Below are 13,919 nucleotides of genomic sequence, written 5' to 3'. Positions count from 1 at the left end.
TATAAGATGGATTACAAGGCATTATTAATGCATTACAAATACTTGCATAATGTATTATATAAAGTGTTACCGCAATCCTTTATCATTTTGGGGTGAAATATGAGCTGGTCATCTCTTCATGAGATTCACCCCTTTTTAACCTTTACCGTTGATCCAGGACAGGGTAGTTAAATGGTGTGTGTGTGCGTGTGTGTGTGTGTGTGTTTTGCACATATGTGAATGTGAAGTCCTTGTGTGTGTAGCTCCCAAGTGCCTTGAGAGAGAAACGAAACATGAACTTCAACATCATCCCTGACCGAGGAACACTACAGTGTTATTAACTTCTGTAATTAACCAATATCCAGCTTGATAATGAACAAATCACATTCGGTCTTTAACCATTGGTGTGTTCAGTCAGTTCCTGAAAGGAGAGGTTTATATATATATATATATATATATATATATATATATATATATATATATATATATATATATATATATATATATAAACTACAGGACTCACAAGTATATTTTGTCTTTGGACGAATATTGAAATATTTGAATTATACAGTGACTCCAAAAAGTATTTGTTCACTTCAGTCTATGTGATTCATTAGATCCGAATCTAATTGTTTTATCATTTTAAACTTGTTACAATAAATGACACTTTTTTTATGATATTTTCATATCTCATGTAGTGACTTTTAAAATGTGTATTAAGAGTATAGATATTTCTTGGGGCTGTTGTATTTACTCACAGTTATCATCTCATTCTTAGTCCTACTAACCTGACAATCACACGACGCTCAAGCACAAGATTATAATCTGATAAATAGCATTAAATGGCTTTTAAACATCCGATACTCCTAATAAAACACTGAGATTGATCTGAAGCAACTCAACGATAAATTCTGGAAACTGTTTTATGAATTCATGCGCGATTTAATGTAAAGGAGAAGAATCATTGGTGTGAGATTCATTGTGAAGTTCATTCTATTGTGTTTATCAAACGAATCTCATGCGCGAAAATGACTCGTCCTGATTCATGACTGTTGTTTGTAAATCGAAGAGATTTGTGCCAAATAAACTAATGATATTATAACCAAGCCTTCTTCGCCCATCATTTATTCATATTGTCTGAACACACACTTGTACATGTGCGTGTCTGGGTTTTAGACATCGTAAAGGAATCAATGAATCTTGAATCAGTGTTTTGATCGATTCTTCTAGATAGCAGCATAAAGCAGCCGCTGAACTGAAGCTCGTGTCTCTGCTGTTTAGTGTTTACTGACACACATTTTGATTTGAGTCACATTTATTTATATAGCGCTTTTTACAATACAGATTGTTTCAAAGCAGCTTTACAGAGATAACAGGAAAATAATGCACAAAAAAAAAGTTTCCTGAAGAAAATGGCGTCACAGTCCAGCTTAAGTAGGGCTAAGTTCAGTGATTGTTTCATTTCTGTTGTAAAAAAGTTATTCATTTAGTTATGGAGAAATAACTTTTTCAGCCAGAAATCGTGTTTCCTGACATTTATATGTGCCTGATTTTGACACCGGGGAAATACATACAGCAAATTTGCCTGTGAACGCTTTATATAAATACAATATAGGCAGGTCTAAATCCAGGTGATCACTTATATCAATGTTATATATATATCATCATATTGTCTAGACCTAAAACTTGTATAGTTTTTTGTCAGTGTTTATTTAAAAATGTCAAATTATACAGAATATACAGTGGTAAATATTTGATTGATGAGTTGTCACTGCAATATATAACAATACAATATATAGAGAATGATTTTACCACTAAATTCAGCATATTGACACAAAAAGGATAACTGCAAATCCACCTTTCTCTGCCTGGAGTCCAGTTGTTTCTATGAATTGCAGCGATCTATTTGCTTCTCTGTTCTGTAGCTTTCGGCAGTCTGTAAAAATATACCTCAGATTTCTTGTCAAATGTAGTTGTACAGTCAATTGCAAAGCTCGTTCCCGTTTTAGATGTGTTTTTTGTGTTTTTCACGGCATTCACGCTGAAAACCAATGCTGTCGCAAAGTCTTTTTGCCACTTAGTGGTCGTGGCCTCAATCACGCCAGCTGACGGTGACGTCACGCGCATTCCCTCTGGAGAAAACCTTGATGTCACCCATGATGTCACCGTCCATTTTAGTTTAGTTGTATAATATAGTGTCAATGCACGCAGATCGATATTTTGTTGAATATTAAATTAAATGTTAAATTGAACGGGGATATTAACATAATTGAGAAGAATATCCTTGAAAATACTGTCTAGCCTTTTTCCATTACATAAGCTATACTTTTCAGGCTGACTTGAAACAGGGAGAAATCATGAATTTGCACACAGTTATCAAACCATTGTTTTGCACCTGTAATTAATGAACTTTAACCACAACATATAAAAGATTACGAGAGCAGTTCAAATCTCCCTTCATTAGTGATTCTTATCTTTATATCAGTGCGATTTAATTGCATTCATAGCCAACAGATATTAAAATAAAATGTATTTTAGTTTGATGGACAAAATGCACACAAATTATTCTGACTTGAGGAAACGTAATAGAAAAACGTGTTTTTTTATGCTTTTGATTCAAAACTTGATAGTTAGCCTACTAAGATACATACCTTGTGACAACTTGCCCCTATCTCCTCTGTATGACATCATATATTGCTTGTACGGAACCTCCTGGTTTATTTACACTACCATTCAAAAGTTTGAAAGAAATTAATATTGTATTCGGCGAGGACGCATTAAATTGATCAAAAGTGACGGTAAATGCATTTGTAATGTGAAGATGTCAAATAAATGCTGTTCTTTTGAACTTTCTATTAATCAAAGAATCCTGAAAAATAAAACGTATCACGGTTTTCCACAAAAATATGAAGCTGTTTTCAACATTGATGATAATAATCATAAATGTTTCTTGAGCATCAAATCATCATATTATAGTGATTTCTGAAGGATCATGTGACACTGAAGACTGGAGTAATGATGCTGAAAATTCAGCTTTGATCACAGGAATAAATTACACTTTACTATATATTCACATAGAAAACAGCTGATTTACATTACAATAATATTTCACTGTTTTTACTGTATTTCTTTAATCAAATAATGCAGCCTCGGTGAGCAGAAGAGACTCTTTCAAAAACATTAAATTCATTATTATCACATTATTATCATTGGGGTGCTTTTACACAGTTTAATCAGATTTGATTTGATAAATGAATGTACAGATTTGATTTGAACACAGAATGAGATTTCACCACTAGATGACGCTACAGATCATCTGATCCTGAATGATCCCAATCTGCCCTGAACTTGACCTGATAAACCCGTTATATTTCATCTTTTACTTATAATATTTCATCTAAGTCTTTTAAATCAACCGAAGTTTCAAGTTTTAAGAACCTCAACAATATATTCTAAAACACATAATAATATGCATTTGTTGAATATTTAATCATTGTATCATGTCAGTGATTTGAATGTTTATTTTCGATCTTGACACGCAGGACTGATGCTGATTGGTGCTGATGCTGGCTGTGGGCGGGGTCACCGGTCGTTGCCATGGGTACCTGGCGCTGTGCCAATGTATTTGCATGTATTCAAATAGCTCATGAATAATGTAGAACACAGCAGCCACCGCTGCGGACACTGAGGCTGGTGTTTTCATATATGCTGATCTACAGGCCTCAGTCTGCACTGGAGGAGGAGTCTGACATCAGCCCTGATCCCACACATTACAATACTTTCTCAACAAACACACATAAGATCCTGTTTTGATGCTGGAATCAGGAAAGTGTTCAATAACCAAGTGACCTGTGGCCAGATAGATAGATAGATAGATGATGTAGATGGATAGATAGATAGATTTTTTTTTAGAACATATATATGTTTAATGAACTTGCAATAAAAGCTAAAAAAATGTACATAAGGCTGTATCTCACAGGAAATGGCGTCAGAGTTATGGAAACAGCTGACTGGAGGATGTCGGAAAGGGGAAGTTGAATTATTTTTGTTAATCCATCTGCTCAAAATGCATGAAAAGAACAGATTTATTTGGAAATCAGTACATCACTGGCCTATGATACATTAAAAACATTAAAAATGATTTTTAAAAAAAGTCTGAATATGATTAGAATATGAATGCATATGCAAATAGGCCTAAATTGCCCTTTAGTTTTTATTCTAATATCTTTTCTAATATTCAGATATATGTAGGCTATTTGATATATGTACTACTATTATCCAAAAAGGTGAAATTGAATTTTTAAGTGTGATTTGATGTTTTCTTTTCTTTTAATTCGTTGACAATCATCTGTTCACCAACGCATGTTTTAAGGATTTTATTTGTTTCTTGAATTGTTTTTCTACGGAAGCCCCCACAGGCCATGCGTTATGATTGGAGTCTGTTTGGGTCCTATGGTTTGGTCGAAGTTTTCTCAAAAGATATTTCCTGGAGACAGTAAACGCCACCTCAGTGTCCGACAGATTGAATGATGATTGATTGACAGACGATGATCAAAGTTTTGCGGCTGACTAGAAATGGTGAGTGACGTATTTCTCTTTCGTGAAGCGTAATAATATTAACTTAAAACCATGAGAAAATAATTTTGTTATGCTGAAAACGGTATCCCCCTAGCTGTCCGTAGTTCCCAATATGGAATTTTAACTATTTGTAACTGACTAAAAATAAACATGTAAACAGGCTATGTATGTGTGACTGTGTGTGTATATCTATATATATTTGTAACCTGTGTCTGTATGTTGGGCCATTTCTGTTAACAAGGACCATATAGGACTTTCAGGTGTAGAGGTGAATTCACCAAACTGTCAACTTTAATTCTGTGTAAATTCAGCACATCATTTTTGCCTGATAAAGTGTTTTACTGTATGTGTCTAACATAACTAACTGACGAGAAGAGTTATATATTCAATACCTGCATATCCTGATAAACCGGATTAAACCATTAGGCTAGACCATTTAACAGCGTTTAATTCATTCTCATTCTCTCTCTTCTTTAACAGTCTGAAATGATTAGGTTGCACTTAAAAATGTCTGAATGTCATTGTATTGTAAAGTGTAATTTATTGTAAAGATAGATGCTCAAACACACTGTACAAACAAATCCATAAAATACCCAAAACAGTCATGAAGATTTTCCCTTTATACATAATGACATAAACCACAGTGTTAAATACTCACACCAGACAGAGTTATATAGGTAGATGCTTTATTTAATATCATCACATATTCAGTATTATTCAAGGTTTAAATGATAAATTACAGCTTTACTGATATTTAATTGCTCCATTTCAGTGTTATTTATTGAATCAGGTGAATGAAAGCTTCTGTGGGTCATTACATTACAGGTCCAAAAGTTATTCAAATATTAATTTACAGATTTTATAATTCATACAGAGTGCTTGAGGAGAGTGTGTGTGTGCGTGCGTGTGTGTCTATGTGTGTGTATTTGAGAACTTGTGAGAACCTGCATGTGCTTCTGCAGGTGATGATTGTACAACAGCAAATATCCAGAATGTGTTTATTTTCTACATTGGAAGCCAGTAAAAATACGAACCATATCTTTCCGAAATATGAAAAAGTAGGACCAGCTTCCCCCAAAACTTGTTTCTGATGGGCTATGTTTCTTTTCATCAGCACTAAAGTCCACAGATGAAGTTATATCGCAGAATTCCTCCTCTAGTTGGATGTAACTGAATTTGACTTCCTGTTCAGCGTCACAGGAAGTGACATCAGGGAATCTTCAGAGCGACAGAGGATCTCATCATCAGGTCAGAACAGCGAAGTTTGTCTTTTGCGTCTTTACTGTGGAAAAGAGCATAAAAACAACATCAGTCCATCATCATTATGTATCTGTATTAGTATTTATATATTATTCAAAAGATAAAATGACAGCATGAAATATTATACACACCCTTACAAAAAAATGGATGCAGGCATTTAGTTGGCTATTTCTACAATAAGTCAAGTGTGTGTGTGTGTGTGTGTGTGTGTGTGTGTGTGTGTGTGTGTGTGTGTGTGTGTGTGTGTGTGTGTGTGTGTGTGTGTGTTGTCCCGTGGGACGTGTTGTTTGGGTCTCAAGGGAACCCGACACAGAATTTGCCCCGGATCCAAAGGTCACGTTCGGAAACCAGACAGTGTGTGTGTGTGTGTGTGTAAGCGGCCAGACAGACTGCAGTGACCTGAGCCTATAGACAGACACAGAGGTCGTTGATGTGTGTGTGTGTGTGTGTGTGTGTGTGTGTGTGTGTGTGTGTGTGTGTGTGTGTGTGTGTGTGTGTGTGTGTGTGTGTGTGTGTGTGTTCGTGTGTGTGTGTGTGTGTGTGTGTGTGTGTGTGTGTGTGTAGACTCAGACATCATTATTTTTGGGAGATCAGGGTCAACAGCTCCACCTCATCTTAACGGAAGCACACACAGATCATAAACGGCATCAAATACACCATATTTAACATCTTGAACATCACATATCTACACCTGGAATAATGTTTTAAATCAAACTGGCATTTTATTTCATAAGAATTTTTTACAGGTTTGTCTAATTTTAACTTTTTAAACCTGTGTAGCCTTTAAAGTTGATGAATCTGTCTGTCTATATATACACACAAACACTATTTATATTGTGTACACACACACACACACACACACACGCACACACACACGCACGCACGCACACACACACACACGCACACACACACACACACACACACACACAAAGACAGTCTAAAAAAGTGCTAAATAGACACCCTCCACCCCCAATACACACACACACACCCTCAGTAGTCTACATATTCAGACTGTCGTTCAGCTCTATTATGCCTACAGACATTTACACACATCTGTCAGTCAAAGTTGTGTGTGTGTGTGTGTGTGTGTGTGTGTGTGCGTGTTTGAGAGAGATTGAGGGGAATATAAGTGTGTCTGAGAGCTGATCTGTATTAGAAAGACACTTAAACATTAACAGCAGGTGGATGTATTAATGTGTGTGTGATGTGTGTGTGTGCATGTTGAACATTGATGATGATTTTTCCAGCGCTGAGTGTCTGATTGCGTTTTAGATCTTTTTAAACACGAGTCAAAGCTCATGAGACTTAATTGTTTTTTTTTTTAGTTCTGTTTGATTGAATTATCAATCTTTTTATAGCAGCTCAGATTGTTTGATCTTGAGGGAATTTGATGAGAAATGTTTGAGTTCAGAGATCTCTGACTTTAATATTTTGGCAAATTTGAGCACAGTTTGAGACAATGTTGCAATCATAAAACATCAGAGAAACATTTGAGAAGCAGCAAATGTTTTTTTCATAATGTTTTTTAAAGTCCCTTATGATCACCAAGGCTTCATTTATTTAATCAAAAATACAGTAAAAACATTAATATTACACTCTAAAAGAACTGTTTTAACTCTTGTTAAACGAGAAGCACTGCGATCTGGTTTGTGACGACATTATAACATTTATTTGTATAGCGCTTTTCACAATACACAATTTCAAAGCAGCTTTACAGAAAATGCATGAGTCCAAATTACAGTTTACAGTGATCTGTTATCAGAATAACATTATCAAAGTTAAGTATTTCAGAAATGTACATGCACAAGTCACACAGTTAGCGAAATATTTATTAATTTAAACAATGTAATAATTTAAGGCAGAAATAATGAGCTCATTAAAGTAATGAATACTTGTTTGTTAACAAATGATTATGAAATTTAAAAAAAAATGTAGCATTGGTGCATGTAACAGAGCAAACGACTTTTCTAGGACTTTTATTTTTACACGTCTTTGCCGTATCTGACTACCAAAGCCATGAACGGAAGCTTAACTCTGAGAAAGAGCTAGAAAAACAAGAGAGTGACAGATTTAAAAAAGAAAACATCTAGTGTGATTTTGCATGCGGGACCGCCAGGGGCCCGTTCTCATTCTCCAGCGCCCGTATATTGTGTCTGGCCAACAAAGACGTCGCCCCTCATTAAAAACACATGTCATCGGATCACACCTCCACTGAATCACAGACGGAGAGGTGCAAGAAGAGGCCGTGACTGTGCAGTGAATGAAGACTACGGCACCAGTACGGCAGAACACACACACACACACACACACCAGCCTATGGGAACCGCACCCCCGCGGTGACTGGGGTCAGAGGTCACCGCCTGTCTGTTAAACCCCAGAAATCCTTTATTCTGCATCCACTGCACAAACCCAACTCTCAGCGGAGAGAGAGACAAACTACAAGGAATGCATATGAATTATACTATACTCTAAAAAATACTCTAAAAATACTTCTAAAGCATTTATTAATCTTAATGTTAGTTTCAATATTTACTAATGGATTATTAAAATGTTGAAAAGTTGTAGCCTATCTGTTAAAGTCCCCTTGTATTCAATCATTTTATCCCTTGAAACTCATCTTTGACCACCAAAATGACATATTTAAGTTTTTTTTCTTTGAAAACAAATTACTTTAAGCCTTAAAATATCTTGAATGTAACTCGACACCCTTGCCTCATTTAGTATGCGTGGCTCTATGAATATGCAAATGAGCCCCGCCTCCACTCACTCACTCACTCAGCTCAGAGATCCACTGGTTGACGATCACACGTTGATCTGATTGGTTACAAGGTAGTTTGTGACGTCAGAAACACCAGCGATTTCAAACTGTGTTTTTGAGACTGTCTTTGGTTCACTGCAGTTTTAAGCAGAAAATACTCAGCAATGCTGTCGACTTATGAATTTACACATGATTTGTCTTAAAGCATATTAAAAACACCACATAGACATACAGGATAAATAACATTAAAAGCTGGATTTTCACCACAGGGGAACGTTAATATTATTTAATGGAGTTACCATGAACTAACAATGAAAAGTTGTATTTTTATTTACTAACGTTAACGAAGATTAATAAATATTGTAGTGAATGTACAGCCACTTCAGCAGCTCTTATATACACCAGAATTTACAGTTTTATTCCCATCTATATTCTGAAGGTTTTTACTGAGGGGTTTCTTCATACATCATTCAGCCAACTTTATATAACATTTTATTCCTAAAAACATGATGAATATGTATTTTTCATGACTCTTAACAGCTTTTTCTGATTTATACAGTGATAAAAAGAGATATCCAAAATCCCCTCAGTAAAAACCTTTAACTCTAATACATCAACAAAATGAATCAAGAATTTTCATCCTGGCTTTATCCAACGTTAAGATTTATTTTCTGGAAATGTATGCAAATTAGTGCCGATTTAATTAGATACGGCCTGATTTGCATGTTTACACACAACGTTTCAGAAAACCTGTAATAGAAAACAACTGTGTAAATGTACTGTGATTAATCAACTGTGGAAGTATGTTGATATATTAGTTAAACATTGTATGCTATTCATTGTGACTATTTCCGTATCCCTCTCTTCAGTGTGTGTGTGTGTGTGTGTGTGTGTGTGTGTTGGGTCAAACTATTCCTGCTGACCGGTCGGCACTGACTCTGAGCGCTGGATCCTCTGGAGACACACAGAACGAGGTCGAGCTCGAGAGTTTCTGGCTCTCGTCTGTGTGTGTGTGTGTGTGTGTGTTAATGGAGATCTGCACTACAGATTTAATAGACCATTTTCACAGAGCTTTTCATTATCTTTTTTTAAACCATGAAATGAGACCCAGAGGGCAAATACTGATGGTACGACACACACACACACACACACACACACACACTGCTCTTAAATCAGTTACTTTCTCCAATGACGTCGCCCGTACTGTTTCATTCTGTGAAAATATACCGATATAGACCGAGATCTGAAACACTTAAGTTAATGTCACTCGTATTTTTATACATGTAGTCTATAAATACTACAATGGTTACTACCATTCAGAAGTATTCAGTGAGGAAGCATTAAATTGATCAAAAGTGACAGTACAGGCATTTATAATGTTACAAAAGATTCTATTTCAAATAAATGCTGAAGACAGAATCCTGAAAAATAATGTTTTTTCATCATTGATAATCATAAATGTCTCTCGAGCATCAAATCATATTGTAGTGATTTCTGAAGGATCATGTGACACTGAAGACTGGAGTAATGATGCTGAAAATTCAGCTTTGATCACAGGAATAAATTACACTTTACTATATATTCACATAGAAAACAGTTATTTTAAATGGTAATATATTCACAATATTGCTGATTTTAATGTAAATAAATAAATAAATAAATAAATACAGCCTTGGTGAGCTTAAGACTTCTTTCAAAAACCTTTTGAAAATCTTACCTTCAATAGTATATACTTAATAATTCAGGCACCCAAATGATTCAAAAATACATAAAAAATAAGCTTTTTTGGATCACATGACAACAGTGTGACAACTAGCCTCTCCCTATGGAGGATCCCTATACCACTCTACAGATAAAGCCTTGTGGAATTTTTCGGTTCGCGTACCCGAAGTGATAAGATCAAATAAAATTCTGCATCAAAATTTATAGACAAGTAGTTTGTTTAGGCATGGGTTGTAAGGAATTACAAACCTGCGCACATATATTCAAACGCACATAACTATAGAATCAATTCTTAATGCGCATGTGAACGCCATCAGCGTCTATCACAGGTTCACGTTTAAAGTCTGTTTAGAGAGAACGGTGTCGTCTTAGCGGCCCCTAATTTAATAACAAATGATCATTTAGACGGAAGTGAATCAATCAAAACTAACTTTAGCTGGAAAAAACATTTTTCAAGAGCCACTATAAAACCAAACCAATCTCTGTTACCTTAAATTATATGTTTATCTCTGTAAAGCTGCTTTGAAACAATCTACATTGTTAAAAGCGCTATATAAATGAGGATGACTTGACTTGAAATATGTTTTGTTGTTTACTGCATACTTTCACATGCTATATATGCTTTAAATAAACTATAATCAGTACACACATGCAGTACACTAGTATTGCATTCTGAACGATGAGTATTCGGGCTTATTCTGCCAGCACTGAAATGAGGACCCCTGGGTTTATAGGTGTCCGATCCATATGCCTGACGGTAGAAGCAGCTGGCACAAACGCACGGGTCATCTACTTCCAAATATAATGTATGATGAGAAAGCAGAACACAGGCCCACAGCTCAGCGCAATCTATTTATGACTGCACACCTGTAAAGTTTACCAAGACTTCAGGAGCTCCAATCCAAGAGCTGCCATATATACAGTATATTTTAATATATACATATCCATCCAATATCCACCCATCTTTCCATCCATCATCCATCCATTTATCTATCCTTCCAATATCCATCCATCCAATATCGATCCTTCCATCCATCCATCCAATATCCATCCTTCAATCCAATATCCATCCATCCAATATCATCCATCCTTCATCCATCCATTCATCCATCCAATATCATCCTTCCATCCATCCAATATCCATCCATCCATCTTTCCATCCATCCATCCATCTTTCCATCCAATATCCATCCTTCCATCCAATATCCATCCTTCAATCTATCCATCCATCCAATATCCATCCTTCCATCCATACATCCAATATCCATCCTTCCATCTATCCATCCATCCAATATCCATCCTTCCATCCAATATCCATCCTTCCATTCAATTTCCATCCAATATCCATCCTTCCATCCATCCATCCATCCATCCATCTTTCCATCCAATATCCATCCTTCCATCCATACATCCAATATCCATCCTTCCATCTATCCATCCATCCAATATCCATCCTTCCACCCAATATCCATCCATCCATTCAATTTCCATCCAATATCCATCCTTCCATCTATCCATCCATCCAATATCCATCCTTCCACCCAATATCCATCCATCCATTCAATTTCCATCCAATATCCATCCATCCAATATCCATCCTTCCATTTATCCATCCATCCAATATCCATCCTTCCACCCAATATCCATCCATCAATTTATCCATCCATCAGTTTATCCATCCTTCCATTCAACATCTATCCATCCAGTTGTCAGATATTGACACACACACACACACCGTATATATATATAAATAAATTCAGATATTGGATACATAAGTACATGTAGAATCAACATTTCGTTCTCTGCCATCTAGGATGTTTTTGCCTTGTGCTAATAGCAATGCATTCTTGAATTCTCCATGCAAGAGACACGCAATGAAAGTAACTTAGAAATCAGCATAATCCTGCATAAACCTTTCATTGTTGCCACCGTAAGAAAGAGCATTGCCAGACTTATATAACACCCCAGAATTATATAAAATAAAAATGCAAAATTTGTTTCCTTTGCCACTTTCCAGTGCCACTGCAATTCAAGCGTACCGCAAAATAATGACAAGAAAACACGTATTTTTGCATGCAGCGCCCAGTGTAAATACTCTTATGAACCGGTTCTTTGTCAAAAACACAGTGCAGCCCAATTCACACACACACACACACACTTACTGTTCTTCTGTTTCTCTGTGAATCAGAACATTACAGCTTCTCGGCTCACTTTAATTCAGTAACACTTTACTATAAGGATCATAAGTTAAAGTTGACATTAGTTGACAAGAACTAAGAATGAACAACACAGCACTTATTAATCCTAGTCGATATAAATTTCAACATTTACTAATACGTTATTAAAATCAAAGGTTGTTTTTTTTAACATTAATGCACTGTAAACTAACATGAACAAACAATGCTCTATTTTTATTAACTTTAACAAAGATGAATAAATACAGTAACAAATGTATTGTTCATGTTAGTTAAGTTAACTAATGAATTTATTGTAAAGTGTTGCCTTTAAATTCTTTTTAAACAGTATGGATGATTGCTTTGTGGTCATGCAACTGTTTCCCAAATTCATGAATGTGTATTTCAGGCCACAAATCCACACGAAACAATGCATGAGTGTTTGTCAGGCCTCGTTTTCCTCATGCCACCCGATAAATCCTCTTCTAGATCCTGAGACGGACAGATGGACATGGATATGATGGACAGGAGGGGGACCGTCAAACCCTGCCGGCCCTCAGGAGCCCCAGCTGAGGGGACGCTTGCTGGACAGGGTTTAAGCAGCGGCGGGAGAAGAGAGATGAAGCTGATGAAGAGGAGGAGGAGGAGATGAGCACTAAAGAGACATTACTGACTTCAGAAAACACTGAAAAACTCACTAACACTAAATGTAGAAGTGGCTGCGTGAAAAAAAATCCTGCTAAATAGATGCTGTTTACAGATCGTAACATTAGAATGCTTTAGTCACGCCAATAAAGCTCAATAGAATTGAATGTGCAGAGAGAGAGATAGAACGGGAACAGAAAGTATTCAGATGTTGTGCTGAGTAAATGAAGCACTTCTGATGAGGTCTCCGCTTAAAGAGTTAATCACGGCATGTCGTTGAACATCCAGCGCGTTTACAGTTAATGGTGTGCTCTTGTTTAACTGCACATTCCCTCCAGCGCGCTCTCACAACAGATAACTCACATTTATATCTCACATTTATATCGTTTATCATGAGAAAAACACCTCAGTAATCTCACCTTTCAGGAAACATCTCAAAAACCTCGAACATTTATCATCAAATAATCTGAGCCGCTTTCCACATTGATTTTATAGCTCTATACTAGTGATGTCATCATTGAATTAAGAAATGTGTACATATATGACACATTATGTGCGTGTTTGTACATATATATTACAACACTGGTGATGAACATTTATTGGTGATGTCGAGTTTAATAATGCTTGAACCTCATTTAGAGAGTCTGAACTGTGTTTCTGAATAAAACGTGTTTGAATGATGTGAAGTGGGAAAACTTGTAAGATTATAACTCACATTTCACCCAAAAATCAAGAGAGATTATATTTGGCATAAAAAAAATAACGCCTATTAAGACCATGAAGACTTTATGCATCGTGACAAC

General features: G+C 36.0%; 2 long non-coding RNA genes across 2 annotated transcripts in view; one reads left to right on the top strand and one right to left on the bottom strand.

Moving 5' to 3' along the window:
- Positions 1–4,400: 4,400 nt before the first annotated feature.
- LOC143731370 (uncharacterized) lies at positions 4,401–13,183 on the top strand. Its single transcript, XR_013200748.1, has 3 exons — positions 4,401–4,557; positions 5,672–5,805; positions 12,961–13,183. It is a non-coding gene; the product is annotated as an uncharacterized LOC143731370 (long non-coding RNA).
- Positions 5,274–13,919, bottom strand: part of LOC143731369 (uncharacterized) — a 37,202-nt gene continuing 28,556 nt past the window's right edge. The window contains exon 4 of the long non-coding RNA XR_013200747.1: positions 5,274–5,839. This is a non-coding gene — a long non-coding RNA (uncharacterized LOC143731369). The remainder of the gene's footprint in view (positions 5,840–13,919) is intronic.

This window comes from Siphateles boraxobius, unplaced genomic scaffold (assembly GCF_051911475.1).
Source record: "Siphateles boraxobius isolate OS27281-9 unplaced genomic scaffold, OSU_SipBor_1 86, whole genome shotgun sequence".
Lineage (NCBI taxonomy): Eukaryota > Metazoa > Chordata > Actinopteri > Cypriniformes > Leuciscidae > Siphateles > Siphateles boraxobius.
Note: the sequence above shows the minus strand (reverse complement) of the source record. Positions and strands in the feature narration are given on the sequence as shown.